Raw genomic sequence first — 16415 nt, 5'->3', positions numbered from 1 at the left:
AGTACTTATTGTGCAGTTTGATATTTGACATGAATAAACAGGGTAGCATCAAAAGGACAGGTTTGGACAAATTTCCATGTTTGTTTGTGAGACTATACACTTAGAAATTCATGAAAGTGTAAAGATCTTTAATGGTTCTATATTCTAGCCATGTATTCACTCACTCATATATATGGTTATCCCATGTTTATTGAACATACGCTACAAGACAGTATGCTTTACACTAGAAAAGTGAAGGTGGAAATTATGTAATCTCTGTTGCCATCTTATTTCTGAACTCCCTCAAAATAATACAGTATTCAGGAAGATTTCCAGTTAGGAGTAAGATTTTCAGTTTTTGGGGGGCAGATGTCTCCATTTATCCAGTAGGATAGCAAAACCCCAAGTAATGAAATAACTTGTCCAATATCACAGTTAACTAATGGAAGTATACACTATAGGACCTAGGTATTTGGAATTGAGCCCCGTGCTCCATTTAGTACTGTGACATAACATAAACATGAAGGGGTAATTTTTTTTAATGTAATGATTACATTTGTATGACTGGAAATAGAAACTTGTCAAAGTGGGAAAAAATACTGAGAAAGATCCCAAGATAAGAATATCATGTGTTATTTTGAAGACTAAGTCCCCATTGAGCTTACATGCTTGGGGCTTCCACATTGCTTACAACTATAGACTTAATCTCAAAACTAAAGTGTTGGCTAATGGAGAGGTGACTTAATTTCATAGCTACAGTGATGCTATTGGAGATATCCATAAAAGCAAAAAGTGTGGTTTGTGGGAAGTTGTCATCTCCTTGTGTCTTTTAATTCTGATGTTCTGATCCTGATTTACTGGGTCATGGATAGTGAGGTGGCTTTTCTTCCTAAACAACTGTGATTAAGCCTGAATCTTCAGAAGTTAAACCCACTTAAAAGTGAGAGGTTTAACCTTTCTCTAACAGGGCTGACCAGCGGATATCTTTGTGTTATATAATAAGAATAGAAATTCCATTCCAAAAATATGGTTATGATGCTGACTTTATAACTCAAGTGAATCATGTATTAGTCAGAATCACCTCTTAATGGGGGCACCTGGGTGGCTCAGTCGGTTAAGCGTCCGACTTCGGCTCAGGTCATGATCTCGCGGTCTGTGAGTTCGAGCCCCACGTCGGGCTCTGGGCTGACAGCTCAGAGCCTGGAGCCTGTTTCAGATTCTGTGTCTCCCTCTCTCTGACCCTCCCCCGTTCATGCTCTGTCTCTCTCTGTCTCAAAAATAAATAAACATTAAAAAAAAAAAGAGTCACCTCTTAATGGCTTATAATGTTTTCAGTAATATGCTAAGCATGGTAGATGATGTAATATGTACATAAGGTACATATTATTGAAATACTCTTATTGAAAGAGGTTCCACTTTAATGAAGGAGGTAACACACACTCACTATAGGACATGAACTAGAGTGGCTCCTGGATTGATGCCACATGATGATATGCCAAGAAGATGGTGTGGATAGTGGATCAGGTTTAATTCCCTACATTGTTAAAACCTCCTTTGCATGTGTCAGCATATGTAACCTTCACAAGTTATATTACTTCCCTGAGCCTTAGTTTCTTTGAGAAAAAGGAACAGCAGTCACTACCTCATGGAATTACTGTCAAGAATAAATGCAATTATACAAATTATCATAAATGACATGTTGGATACTTCTTGAATGAGACAACTTTGAATTGTCTTTTCCTTTATCTGTAAAGCAATGTACGTTTGGAAAGGTATCTCAATTAAATAGCAAGATACGGTTTAAGTAACCACTCAAAAAAATCAGTGGATGAGTTTGATAATGAGAGTGTAAGTTTGTGTCAGATGTGTTCTTTAGCAATGAGTGATATAGGAATAGAGATTTCCAGAACTGTGATCTCCAAAGACCACGGAAATTCCTAGAATACACAGGAAGGCTGAATCTTGAGATATTCATTGGGTACGTGTAATTTTTACCTAAGTTACATTCATAGTGCTCAATAGATTTTTGCTGCTATAAATTGCCCTTCCTGCATCCACAGAAGGAGGTGAAGCAAAAGCTCATAATGCACACTCAGTATAAACTGTTAAGAACTGCCAGACACCCATCGTCACCAGCCACCCGGGTTACTGCCTTTCTAAAGGCTTAGAATCTGAGAGCTACTCCATGATCTTTCATTATATTCTTTTGAGGTTGGGCTAGTGAGAGGATTCTTTAGTGGGAAACAACAGGAACTAAAGAAGCAAAGAGTGGTACAAAGGCAACAAAATGAATATTTACAATGAGTAGATCAGGGTAATGAGCAGAATTTATGTTGAAGAATAGAAGACAAGGTTTAAAGAGTCAGATGAAGCTAGATTGTTTAGGACTTTGTAAAATAATCACACAGGTTCCATTGCATAAAACGGTACTCTATTATAATGTCAGAAATGTATTGAGAGAGAAATGTCTATAAATTTTATTTTTTCCCTGTGTTGGTGCTTCTGTGAGTTTCCTAATCAATGTACACCATGCCCTAGATTCTGTAGAGCAAACTGTAACTTCTGAGACCTTACCTTGAAAATACTTCTTATAAAGGGGCAGGAGAGTCACCTTTCTCCTAAATGAAATACAACAAATTCGTAACATTTTTGCAAAGCCAATACCTTGTTAACTTAAATAGATCCTAATCCCCTATGTATAGGTGAGGATGTAGCATGTGTCAGGAAGAACAATGGGCTAGGAGGGAGTAGGATTCTAGTCCTAACTTTATTACAAATGAGCTGTGTGAACAAGAACAAGTATTTAATCATCTCTAGACCCTTGTTTGCTTATTTGTTCAAGGGAGATGTCCTGGCCTGCCCTATCTATTTTGCTGAGTCACTGTGAGGCTTTTGTAGGGTAATGTGCGAATCTCCCCTGAAAACAGTAAGGAGTTACTTCTCTTCGTATATATGTCTGTATACATATAAATGTAATACCTTATAGAGAGTGTAATTATAAGGTAATTTTGGAAAATGATCTCTGAGTATGGTTGAATGATTTTATGATGCTTGATCTCATGACTCAGAAACTGTTGAATGTACTATGTCACACAAAATTTAATGCCTACCCCCAAAAATCTATCAGAATGCAATAACAAAACAATAGTCGTGACAACATTAAGTGTTCAGTGAGTGTTCACTATCTTTGAGATATTTGGTGATTTTTTTTTAGATCAATTATTTCTTCTATGTCAAATATTATACTTAGTTCTTCTGCATACGCACTTATTTTTCCTTAAGTAAACTTATTTCTTTAGATAAATTTCCTTATTTTAGAACAATTTTAGATTTCAGAAGAATTGAAAGATTCTACTATTCCACTATTCTAAAGATAGCAGAAAGGATACTCATATACCCCACAAGATAAGTTTCCCTTATCTTGTACATATTTTTAAAATGTAATTCTAAGAACAAACCCACCAGATTGGTATTGTGATTTTGTTATTGATACTAAGTTTTAGATTTCTTTGCAGTGTCTTTGTCTTTAGAATGTTTCTCACCAAGAAAGTTACTTGGATTAACTACTTTTTATATATAGTTATGTCATCAATTTGATATGGAGTTAAGTTTCTTTGCTCTTTGTCTTTTATATTAGGTATGACTTTTAAACCTTTTTAAGGTAGCTTTTTTGAAAGTGTAAAATGCTTCTAGGTTTAGAATTAAAACTAAATGAAAAGTTGTGCTCGGACAAATCTTATTCTCATCTTTATTTTTGCTACTTTGTTCTGACATTCCCATAAGTAGATTTTATTATTTTTTCATTTATCCATATTGTGTACATTCAAATGCATGCTACAAATATATACACATACTTACGTGTCTACATACACTTGAATAAGTGCATTTATGTACATTCATATGTATACATACACTTACATTTACCCATTTTTACTCAAAAAGTAAATACAATAGTCATTCATACCTTGATATTTTTACTTACCAGCCTATTTTAGAAATCACTCCATATTCATAAAGATTTTCTCATTTCTGTTGTACATCTAATACTCTGTAGTATGAAGTTATTATAGTGTATTTAACCAGTCTTCTGTGATTAGACATTTTAGTTTTTCCCAATATTCTGCTGTCACAATTAATGCTACAATGAATATGCCACAAGGTTTTGTGCATATGTTTAATTCTTGTGGAAATACATTTTTAGGTAAACTCCTAGATTGCTGGGTCAGAAGATGAATGCATATAGAGTTTTGCTAGATATGTAGAGTTATTCTTCATTAAGGTTGAATCATTAGTTGGAGTTAGCCCTCCAACTAATAGTATATGAGCTTATTGGTTTCTCTACAGACTCAGCAACAATATAATTTTTGGTTAGGCTGTAACATGTGGATGGTCTTATAGGTATGAAATATTAAAAATACTTTTTAAATGTTTGTTTTTGAGAGAGTGTTTCTGAGAGGGGCAGAGAGTGGGGGACAGAGGATCTGAAGCAGGCTCTGCTCTGACAGGCTAACAGCAGCGAGCCTGATGTGGGGCTCACACTCACAAACCGCGAGATCATGAGCTGAGTCGAAGTCGGACACTCAACTGACGGAACCACCCAGGTGCCCCTAAAAATATTTTTTGATTAGTATATGATGAGTATGGTTAAATGGTTTTATGTGGCATTTTAGAAATTAAATTTTTGCCAAGTCAAGTACAGGACACTTCTGCATTTAACCTGAAAGTGTAATAGATATTGTGTACTATAGCTTTTAGAATAGATCATTTTGTTCATTTGAAGGAAGACTTTTTCTTTGTGCCACTCTTTCTTAGAGCATTTGTGTAGTGCATATGATATAGACACATGTCCAAAGGGAAAAAGTTGGTTTTTACATAAAAATGCATCATATTATTCAAAGGTGACTCACTAGGCCCTTGAAAAGATTGAGTTTTTTTTTCTCTTCAAATGCACTTAGTCACATGTTTATAGGCATTATTACCAGGACAACTGAATGATAAGACCTAAATTGAAATGTTTATTGTATCAAAAAGATTTTAATAAAACATACTTTTATTGGTGAACATGACCCTTGGAGCTTGCCAACTGTGTTTTTTTTTTTTTTTTTTTTTTTTTTTTAATGTGTTTAGAAAGAATGATTTAGGGGACGCCTGGGTGGCTCAGTAGGTTGAGCATCTGACTTCGGCTCAGGTCATGATCTCATGGTTTGTGAGTTTGAGCCCTGCATCGGGCTCTGCGCTGGTGGCTCAGAGCCTGGAGCCTGCTTCAGATTCTGTGTCTCCCTCTCTCTGTCTCTCCCCTGCTCATGCTGTCTCTCTATCTCTCTCAAGGATTGAATAAACATTAAATTTTTTTAAAAGAAAGAATGATTTAGATCAGAGTAGTCTCTTCTTGCAAATGTCTTTTGGACATTTTAGTTTCCGCCATTTTGAAAAAGGCAAAAATCAGCTGACAAAGTATGACACCACCTACTCTTCATCAGAGATCATTGTACTTATGCTCTGATGGCTTTAAGATGCTTGTGACTCCGTCAATATATTTTTTTTTAAAGCCACAAATTATAAAAGGAAAACATTCAGAAAAGAAAAGTAGCAAGGAAGAGGCATGACTTTTGGTTGGTCCTACCACTGTTCTTTGTTTTTTTTTTTTTTTTTTTACTTTTTTTTTTTTTCTCAACGTTTATTTATTTTTGGGACAGAGAGAGACAGAGCATGAACGGGGGAGGGTCAGAGAGAGAGGGAGACACAGAATCGGAAACAGGCTCCAGGCTCTGAGCCATCAGCCCAGAGCCCGACGCGGGGCTCGAACTCACGGACCGCGAGATCCTGACCTGGCTGAAGTCGGACGCTTAACCGACTGCGCCACCCAGGTGCCCCTACCACTGTTCTTTGTAACTTAAAGCAAGTCATTTTGTATTTCTGGATCTTAATATTTCCCACTTCTAAAATATAAACAGTTTGGATTAGCTGATCTTTAATGCTGTTTATAGATTTAAAATATATTCCTTTTTATTAATTTATTTTTATTTTTTAGATAACACAATTTGGGGAGAGGGACAGAGGGAGGGAGGGAGGGAGGAAGAGAGAGAGAGAGAATCCTAAGTAGGTTCCATGCTCAGCACAGAGCCCAACGCTGGGCTTGAGCCCATGACTCCCTACAATCATGACCTGAGCCAAAATCCACAGTTAGATGCTCAACTGAGCCACCCAGGTGCCCCTAAAATGCTTTCTTGATTCTAATTACGCTATCAATTTTTACCTTCTACATTTAAGCTTTGGCACTTCTGTAGGGAATATCTAAATCTACATCAAAATTAGATTATTGCTGAGCTTTCCAAATCTTTTCCCAAATTATTTCAATATCAATTGCATATAGTCTCTTGATTATAATGTACTGTAGGTGTTTTAAAACTGTGGAATAAAGAGGCTACCATTTCCTAAAATTATAGGTAGAAACCAGAGGTAGAGGGGAAATTTTTGTTTATTGATCCATCTGCATTTGTTGCACTTGTCACTCTAGCAACTGGTCATTTTGACAGTTGTCTTCTGTCATTGAGAAAAATAAAAAAGGTAAGAAAAGTGGTCATTGTGTTTCTTTTCTATCATTTTATTCATTAAAGCATTTTTGAGACCCTCCATAAAAACATGATTTTAGATAATAAAAAGTTAGCTATAAAACTCAACATTATTAATAAGCATGAAATTGAACTTGAGAGAGATAAAATACATGAGAAGAGTTGTGAGCATAAATTATAACAATGCCGTTTATAACTTATTGTTTAAAGGAATATGTAGAATAGTTGGAATTAGGGCCTCCTGGGTGGCTCAGTTGGTTAAGTGTCTGACTTCAGCTCAGGTCATGTTCTCGTGGCTTGTGGGTTCCAGCCCTGCATTGGGCTCTGTGCTGACAGCTCAGAGCCTGGACCCTGCTTTGGATTCTGTGTCTCCCTCTCTCTCTTCCCCTCACCCACTCGTGCTCTGTCTCTCCCTCTAAAAAGTAAATAAAACATTAAAAAAAAAAGAAGAGGTGGAATTAATCCAAGAAGACTTCTTACATGAGAACACCTTTAATACAAGACTTGTTATGCAGAACTTGAAGTGAGTCTGTCTGCTTCTCACTACAAACTAAAGCTCCATTTTTTTCTCTCCTCGAGAGTTTGGTTATACAGTGATCCAGTAGAAAGCAAATGCAATCAACTTTACATCTATTCTGGATTTTAGATATTATATATTGATAAATAATCAATATAAGGTCATTTGTATCAAATGTGTCTGAAACTCTCCTGATTCCCTGTAGCTCTTCTGCCTTTTGGAGTTGACTCACATAGCCTTCATTTTAAGTAGTTCTTAGTTATGATTAGAAGCACTTATATTTCAGCACATTGGAGAGCTACCAGTGGATGTGGGTTGTGTAGTTTAACCCATTAGCTATTCAAAGGATTTGGGACAATCTGGCTTCAATGAAAATGTTGACTGGACTTCTTGAAGGACAGTTTCTTATGACTCTCCACACCTAACAACTGTAGATGTGCCTTAAAATATTTAACAATTTCTCTACTGATAAATACCATTTCATTGTTGCTGCTCTTAGAATTATATCTCCACTAGTCATGTTTTGTATCTATATATATATTCTTCTGCCGTGTTGCTTTTACTTCTGTAAAGTTAAACTCTTAAATTTGAAATACTAGATTAGTTTGTTATGGAAGTATCTCTATAAAGCCAAGGCAATACTTATTTTATTCCCAGCTGTCTCTTATGCCACCACCCATAAGGTGCTACATTATACCTAGCACTTTCAAAATGAAGTATGAGCTTTTTCAAGAGTATAGACATGCATTTGATTCAGTTTTGTAACTTGTATTCTGTCATGATAGTCTCAGGCTCTTAAACACATTTGTCATAGGGACAAGGTAAATACATTTGGAGAAATTCCAGAAAAAAGAATACTTTAATGATGTGAGTTCTGGAGAAAAAAATTAAAGCCAGCATAATCAAAGGAATGTAATATTTTAATATTAAGACCACAAGAGTATTAACATGATTGAAAACAGAATGCATGGTGTTTTAAACAATAGCATCTCTGAAAATAGCATGGCATTATAAATATACTTATGTAAAGTGTATTAATGTCAGGCTTAATTTATGCAGTCATGAAGAAAAATTTAATTTGATATTTAATAGTATAGTGAAATATTTTGGTTTTAAAGATTACCTAAAAATAAAATCCTAATCTTCTAAAAGAGTATAATATTACCACACATTCACAGACCAGCAAGAAGAAATACTAGCCATGAGTTTTCTAAGCTAACCATTAACTCTTTTTTTTTCCCCCTTTGGCTTTTCTTCTTCCATAGAATTTCTAATACAAGAAATAGGTGTGGGGCAGCCTTAAAATGGATTTTAAATCCCCTTAACTTTAAATATTATTATTTTTGTACAAAAATTAGTTCTGGCGTATCTTTCTTTGCATAGGTAATAGCTAAGAAAGGTTTAACCTACAGTTGCTTGACCTTCTGAACTGTGCCAAATTTAACTCCCCCAATTTTTTTTTTCAGTGAAGTAGAACATAAATAAATTTAAAAGTGAAGATGTTAATCTTTTGACCGATACATACCAAGTAACAGAGAAAATAACAGCTAATAATGTAAAATAAAAATAAGTATGTATCACCATGGCTTTGGGGGGATTTTTTTTACTGTTTCTTCATCTTTTTATTTGCTCTATTCATCATCAAAATAATGTCAAAAATATTACAGTGATTATCCTAATGAAGGAAAGAAGCTATTAATAGAATTTTTAACATTAATAACAGTGTTATATTTACTAAAATGTAATATTGTCATTCAAACAACATGGAAGATATTACATACACCACTGTCTGAAGAAGAAAAAGAAAAAAAAGAGACAAGAGGAGTCAGATTTACTTTAAGGCTGGAACAGAAAGAAAATTGCCATACGTTTCCTAGCACCTGACTCTTGTAAGCTGGCAACAGTTTAATAGAACTTAACCTCATCAGATTTTCAGCCTGCGATGGAATAATGTTACGGCCAACATTTTCTATTTGGCAAAACTTAGTTTATCCAACTACAATTTACTAAATTGGCATTTTGCTGAAATGGCTATTGTTGCCTGAACACTTTTCTAAAGTCTTGGCGAAGTTGACCCGAGTCTTGTGTGAAAAGGCCAGAGTCATGAGTTGGGTCTTTCTTCCTTAATCACTGTTTGCAGAACTATGACAGTTTTTATTTTGTAGTTTTAAAAACTCTACCAGTGGGTGAAAGAATAGCTTATTCCCTATTCTTTCTGTGTGTACATTCATTCTGCTAATATACATAAGTGTATTAGTATATTTACATGGTTTTCATGCTTATGCCTATTAGACCATAAATTTCATTAAAGAAAAGAACTATGTCCTATTTTTTACCAGCTTCATTGAGATATGATTAACATATAACATTGTGTAAGTTTATAGTGTATACACATGTTGATTTAATACACCTATATTTTGAAAAGATAACCATCATTGCATTAGCTAACACCTCAGTCACTTTAAACAATTACCATTTCTTATTGGTTGTGAGAAAATTTAAGATGATTTTCTTAGGAATTTTCAAGTAGGTAACACAGTATTATTAACTATAACCACTATGCTGTATATTAGATCCCCGGATCTTATCCTTCTTATAACTGGAAGTTTGTAATCTTTGACCAACATCTCCCCATTTCCCCTACCTCTGTGTGTCTGGTAACCATTATTCTACTCTCTGACTTCAGCTTTTTCAGATTCTATGTATAAGTGATAGGATGCGGTATTTTTCTTTCTCTGACTTATTTCACTTAGCACAGTGTCCTCAAGTTCCATCCGTGTTGTCACGGATGCAATGCTGTCTTTATATTTAAACTACTCACATTTCCATCTTCATTCCACAGGACCTCGTAGAGTGTTTTCCAAGTAGTATATTCACCCATGTCCACTCATTGATACACTTATTCACTGTCTTGTCTTGCCGTTATCCTAAAATAGATGCTTGGTCAAAAGAAATGAGATAGCCACAAGGAAGAAATGTACTTTAATCATATAAATGTTTCTGAGTAGAGTCTCTTTCCCTCTTTCACTCTTTTTATCTCTCTCTTTATCTACCTCTCTCCTTACCTCCTTTTCTCTTTTTTTCTTGCTGTCTCTTTTCTCTCTTTTTAAATACTATCTAGTTGAGATTTCCAAAGCTGTAGGTCAAGAGACCTGTGTCTTCCTTCGTGACCAGGTGAAATATATTGGATCTTTATCTACTTTAATTTCTTCATCTTTGAAGGGCACTCACATCTATTCACCTCTTCCATATATAGGAACATACATAGTAAGGATAAAATTAGATAAGAGTTGTGAAAGTACTGTAAAAATATTTAAAAAGTTAATTTGGTAAAATTAAAAAGCTAAACACACTGATGATATACATAGACAGGTGAACACATACATAAATGTATGTGTATGGGTGCATATATATGCAAATTTCTTCAATTGAGAGAATTTCCATTCTGGTAGTTGGACTACAAGTTAAACTGAGTTAATGTATCATAAAAGCATTCTGAATCTTATTTTTTTGCATAATCCCTACACATTAAAAAAAACCACAACACTTCACACATGCTTTAGGATCACCACGTCTGTTAAAATGAGACCTTGTGATTTGAATAGCTAATCAAATCATTGAGAAGCAGCTGTAACTCTGTAATATGTTATTGAGGTCAAACTAAAAATAGAAGCCAGAGCCTTATTTATGTTGCTATCTCTTAGTGATAGAGCTACAAATACCATTCCTGCCATCTAGACCTTAGTTGATATAACGACAACTAAGGCCAGCCATAAGATTTAGTAATGGTGGAAATAATTGATTATTTTGTCTGCTTCTGTAGTTTTCAAAGTTTTAACCCTATATACGAGAACTATTTTATTTTATTTTATTTTATTTATTTATTTATTTATTTTTAATTTTTTTTTTTAACGTTTATTTTTGGGACAGAGAGAGACAGAGCATGAACGGGGGAGGGGCAGGGGCAGAGAGAGAGGAAGACACAGAATCGGAAGCAGGCTCCAGGCTCTGAGCCATCAGCCCAGAGCCTGACGCGGGGCTCGAACTCACGGACCGCGAGATCGTGACCTGAGCCGAAGTCGGACGCTTAACCAACTGAGCCACCCAGGCGCCCCTCGAGAACTATTTTAGATTAAAACATGCAGAGGTACAATTCACAAAATGCCAAGTCAATTAATGTACATTTTGCTATGGTAGCAACGCTGCCAGTTTATTTCATTTTTATCTATTTTTTTTAATATCATTTTTATTTTTTATTTTTTTATGAAATTTATTATCAGATTGGTTTCCACACAACACCCAGTGCTCATCCCAAAAGGTGCCCTCCTCAATACCCATCACCCCCCCTCCCCTCCCTCCCACCCCCCATCAACCCTCAGTTTGTTCTCAGTTTTTAAGAGTCTCTTATGGTTTGGCTGTCTCCCACTCTAACCTTTTTTTTTTTTTTCTTCCCCTCCCCCATGGTCTTCTGTTAAATTTCTCAGGATCCACATAAGAGTGAAAACATATGGTATCTGTCTTTCTCTCTATGACTTATTTCACTTAGCATAACACTCTCCAGTATTGTAGCAACGTGGATGGAACTGGAGAGTGTAACGCTGCCATTTTAGCACACGATCTTTGTCTTTAAATTCCCAGGGGTAGGATTACCATGTTTGAAATCTTAGGCTGCTTCTATTCTTCTACAGATTTTCAATGAATTCTGGAGACAAAAATATAGGACAAAATAAATATTCACATATTTCTGCCTTCAGTTAAAGTCTGGTATCATTTTTATAAGTATTTGAGAATTCACACACATTGGAGCTGTCATGGTAATTCAAGGTTTGGAGAAGAAGGAACGTTTCTGGTTTTGTTATTTGCTTTGCAAAGCTTGGCCTTTATGAATACATATTTTTGGAGTTTTGCCGCAGAATCTGTACCTTAGGTTTCCGATTCATACCTCAGAGTATTAGCTAGATAAGGGAGTTTGTTCCATTTTGATATTGTGCATGTTTGCATGTGCTTTAATCTTAACATGTCCTGACGTTATTTAATTTACTCATGTGTCCAATAGAGTCTATCAAGTAGACCAGCTTTTTGTGATTTTTATCACTATAAATCAAAAACTTCAGATACAGGCATGAAGTATCTATTGAAAATAATCAGAAAATAGAATTGTTTCTTAAATTGTTAGTACGTGATAATATGAATGGTAGACTGGGTATCTAACTGTAGTAATCTCATTAATAATAGGAATTTTATTATGTTTATTAGACTCATTTATTTTTGGAGATTTATCAGCTTATAGGGAAGTACATCCCAAGAGATGATGGTAAAACAAAACCATTATGAAAATATCAACGCTTTCTTCAAAGTTTTTGTTTGTTTTAAGCAAATTACATACAGGATCTACTAATCTTAATCATAAAATTTGTGAATTAAATGGTGTTATTCCCAGATGAAAACAAGTTTCATAGAAATTAAATATCTTGCCCAAGGACCTGCAACTCATGTAGGACAGGGCTGGTACTGAGAGCTCGATCAGACTGATTTTCAGCCTCATTATTTTAACTCCTCTCATTTTCTCAACAAGAATGGTTGGAACAATTGGCAGCTTAGAGAACTGAAGACTTTGAAATGTGTAGGAAATGGAATTGTTGTAGGATCTATGATGATGAAATGGTTGAGCTCATTTTTCATGGCTCCATATGGCCTAGTTAGAACCAATGAGTAGATGTAAGCATGAAAGTTTCAGTTCTGATACTTTCATTTAAGAAAATGACGAGGCTTCTTCCAGGACGAATGAACTCACTGTCATTGGAAACAACTGTTCTCAGACTGCAGACAAAAGTCAAGTAGAAAAGGTTCTCATGGGAACAAAGGTATCATGCTAGACGATTTCTAAAGTTCTATCCACTGCTAAGATCCCACATTTTAAGTATTTGCAAGTGTTTATGGGTTGAGACAAAGAGGAAATATTAACAATTTCTACTTTTTGAGATTCCTACATATAGAGAATTCACCTTATGCTAGTTACTCTGTTGAATTTGTTAATATTTTCTTTTGAAGGAAGGGAGAGGCAAGTTTTAACAAGTTCTTACACTCAACATCATCTATTGGTTTTTATTCTGTAGGAGGTAAAGTACATTTGATTTTTTTGGTAATAAATAATTTCAGGTAGAAGTTGGTACTTTAAAGAACCCTCAAGAGAAGTAAAATGGTTAGCTTTTGAAATGGGATTCATTCTGGACTTGTTTTTCTGAAATTTTCACAAATCTCACATCTTCTTAGGGAGCATAAAAATGGACTGCTCTCCTTTGAATGTTCATTGAAGTTTCAAAGCAAATAACATAATAATGTATTTTTAAAAACATACTAGAGCAGGAAGAAGATAGTTATTTGACTTTTATTTTTTTAAGACCTCAAGTATTTATTTTTTAAATATTTATTCATTTAAATTCAAATTAGTTAACATACAGTGTAGTATTGATTTCAGGAGTAGAACCGAGTGATTCAAGACTTACGTAAAATACCCAGTGCTCATCCCAACAAGTGCCCTCCTTAATGCCCATCACCCATTTAGACTGTCCCTCCACCCAACACCCCTCCAGTTTGTTCCTGTATTTAAGAGTCTCTTATGGTTTGCCTCCCTCTCTCTTTTCATATTATTTTTCCTTCCTTTCTACTTTGTTCATCTGTTTTGTTTCTTACATTCTACAAATGAGTGAAATTGCGTAATATTTGTCTTGCTCTGACTTGTTTCACTTAGCATAATACACTCTAGTTCCATCCACGTTGTTGCAAATGGCAAGATTTAATTCTTTTTGATTGCTGAATGATATTCCATTGTGTGTGTGTGTGTGTGTGTGTGTGTGTGTATGCACACACATCTCTATCCATTCATCAGTCACTGGACAGTTATTTGACTTTTAAAGAGACAGAAGTAGCAAAATCTATACATTATTTTATTGCTTTGAAAATTGTTGGGTGCGTCTGCTTAAAATATTTTTTTCTACTTTGTGTGAAAAATAAAGCACCATTTAGGTAACCTTTCTTGTCAATCATGTTTTACTTGTATTTTTAGTGGACTTATTCCATCTTGAAGATTCTGATATGCCTCCCTGGTCAACCTTCACCAGCAACCTCCAATCTTCCCATGTACTATTATAAAGATGTATTGCTGTCAATGTAAATAATAAACTAATTATTATAGCTATGAAATTAATCGCTTCTCAGCCTTTTGGCTAAGATCACGTGTAGTATCTGTTCTTATCAGTTTAAAACTATGAAATTAGTCCTTGTATTTATTTGGAAGAATGTAAAGAGGGAGTAAGTGGTAGGCAATGGGCAGTTTCTTCTTACTTTGAATGTATAAGTTTTATCAGATGAGGCAGGAAGAGTTGATAAAGTTTATGGGAAGTAACTGATTTTGACTCTTTGGACTGAAAGTAATAGCATTCACAATATAGGATTGTGAAAACTCAGGGCCATTTGGATAGATAGCCTCTGAAGAAGTTGAATTTTCTTAGGTGATCAGTGGAGATTGTTGCATGGGTGCTGAGGAAGGATGGGACTATGTAGAACTAGTTCTATGAGAGATCGATAGTATTGTATAAGCAAACAGAGTTACCCTGGTGTTGGTTTAACATAGGAGAACAATACCCAGAATTCCAAAATGAGACTGTTGGGTGAAGTGAGTACGTGGTTTTTGTTTGCTCATGGTTTGAATTGAAAGCTTATAATTCAGGATTTCAGAAATTGGACAAGACTTTGGACCTGTTGATTTTCTAAAGAAATAGTTGATGCAGTGAGGTAGAATCCTGGGAAATAAGTTGGATTTAGTTTGTGCAGACAATGGCTGGAATGCTGTGTTTCCAAGAATGGAGAGCATGGGGCTGACAGTGATGCCATGGAAGAGTGAACAGCAGGATGTGGTGACAGATTGAATGCAGAGGGGGAACCTAAATGACATGACTGGCTTGTGGCTAACGTGACAACAAAGCAGCAGGATGTAGATTGTGTGACAGTTGCTTTCTGTCCAAGGACCGCCACAAATGGAACAGTAATCACAACAGGGCATGTCTTTTTAGATAAATCAACATATGTGATAAGGTACCCATCCAATGAAGGGAAAATTAAAATTGGTGCATAAATTAATGAATCCAATTATGATCCATATCTTCTTTCAATTCTGGGTTTTTATAACAAATGTCAACATAGAGAAGTTATGAATTTGTGTTAACATGATAGCAGTTCTCTTTTGTTGATTGCTCACTTACTATAAAATAGGCACTGTGCTGTTTCATCTGCATTGGTTTGTTTAGTCTATATATGTACAGTTTTCACCCCCAGTGTATAGACGGCAACACTGAGGTTTAGGAAGGTTAGGGACATGTGTCCAACATTACACAGCCAGTAAATGGTAGGGCCAAGGTTCAATTTTCATCACTCAGACCCAGATCTGTTCTCTTAAAAATTTGGCATTCTATGTCATGATTAACTTTCTGATGGTGACCTACTCCAGAGACAAAACCATTATTCTTCAATTACCTTTTAAAGTGGACAAAACATGAAGAATAGTGTCCCAGACAAAAGAGGGAGGTATTTGAGCCTAAAAACAAGGATACAAACTATCAGAAGCACAGATAGGTTTTTAGTGTCCCAACATGACCTTATCATCATTATTAATAACAACTACATTCCAATGAGATTTATTTCCAAATTATATTTTATTCCCAATTGGCTACATTTTCATTTCGTGAAATGGCAGTTTTATAAGAACAGTAGGTCTTGTTGTAACTAGTCTAACTCAAATTAACCACAGAAGTCACTTTGGGGAAAAGATTGTTATCAAGCAAAAACCAGACAAAACAAAAAATCTGCACGACTTCACCTCTTGGTAGAAATCTCTTGAGTTATCATTTAAAGCAGAAAATAAGAATATAAGGAGGGGCGCCTGGGTGGCGCAGTCGGTTAAGCGTCCGACTTCAGCCAGGTCACGATCTCGCGGTCCGTGAGTTCGAGCCCCGCGTCGGGCTCTGGGCTGATGGCTCAGAGCCTGGAGCCTGTTTCCGATTCTGTGTCTCCCTCTCTCTCTGCCCCTCCCCCGTTCATGCTCTGTCTCTCTCTGTCCCAAAAATAAATAAATGTTGAAAAAAAAATTAAAAAAAAAAAAGAATATAAGGATAAGTTAAATTTTATGTTAGGCTCTTTCGCTTTTAGTGAGCAAGTCACTTAACCTCTTTGTTTTATCATTTCTGTGAAAGTATCTTAATCATTGACCACTTAATTGATAACTTCCCATGCAAGCCTTTTAAAGCCATTAGAAACCAATCCAGTGCTAGCTAGATGTCAAAGATGACAGT

At 35.4% G+C, this 16415-nt stretch overlaps 1 protein-coding gene and 1 pseudogene across 1 annotated transcript in view; both read left to right on the top strand.

Annotated features, from left to right (window-relative positions):
* SGCD (sarcoglycan delta) overlaps positions 1–16415 on the top strand; it is a 947672-nt gene that overhangs the window by 466424 nt on the left and 464833 nt on the right. The gene's annotated exons all lie outside the window — the stretch shown is intronic.
* LOC123582277 lies at positions 14275–14372 on the top strand (annotated as a pseudogene).

This window comes from Leopardus geoffroyi, chromosome A1 (genome assembly GCF_018350155.1).
Source record: "Leopardus geoffroyi isolate Oge1 chromosome A1, O.geoffroyi_Oge1_pat1.0, whole genome shotgun sequence".
Taxonomy (NCBI): domain Eukaryota; kingdom Metazoa; phylum Chordata; class Mammalia; order Carnivora; family Felidae; genus Leopardus; species Leopardus geoffroyi.
The sequence above is the reverse complement of the archived record's forward strand: the minus strand, read 5'-3'. Positions and strand labels throughout refer to the sequence as shown.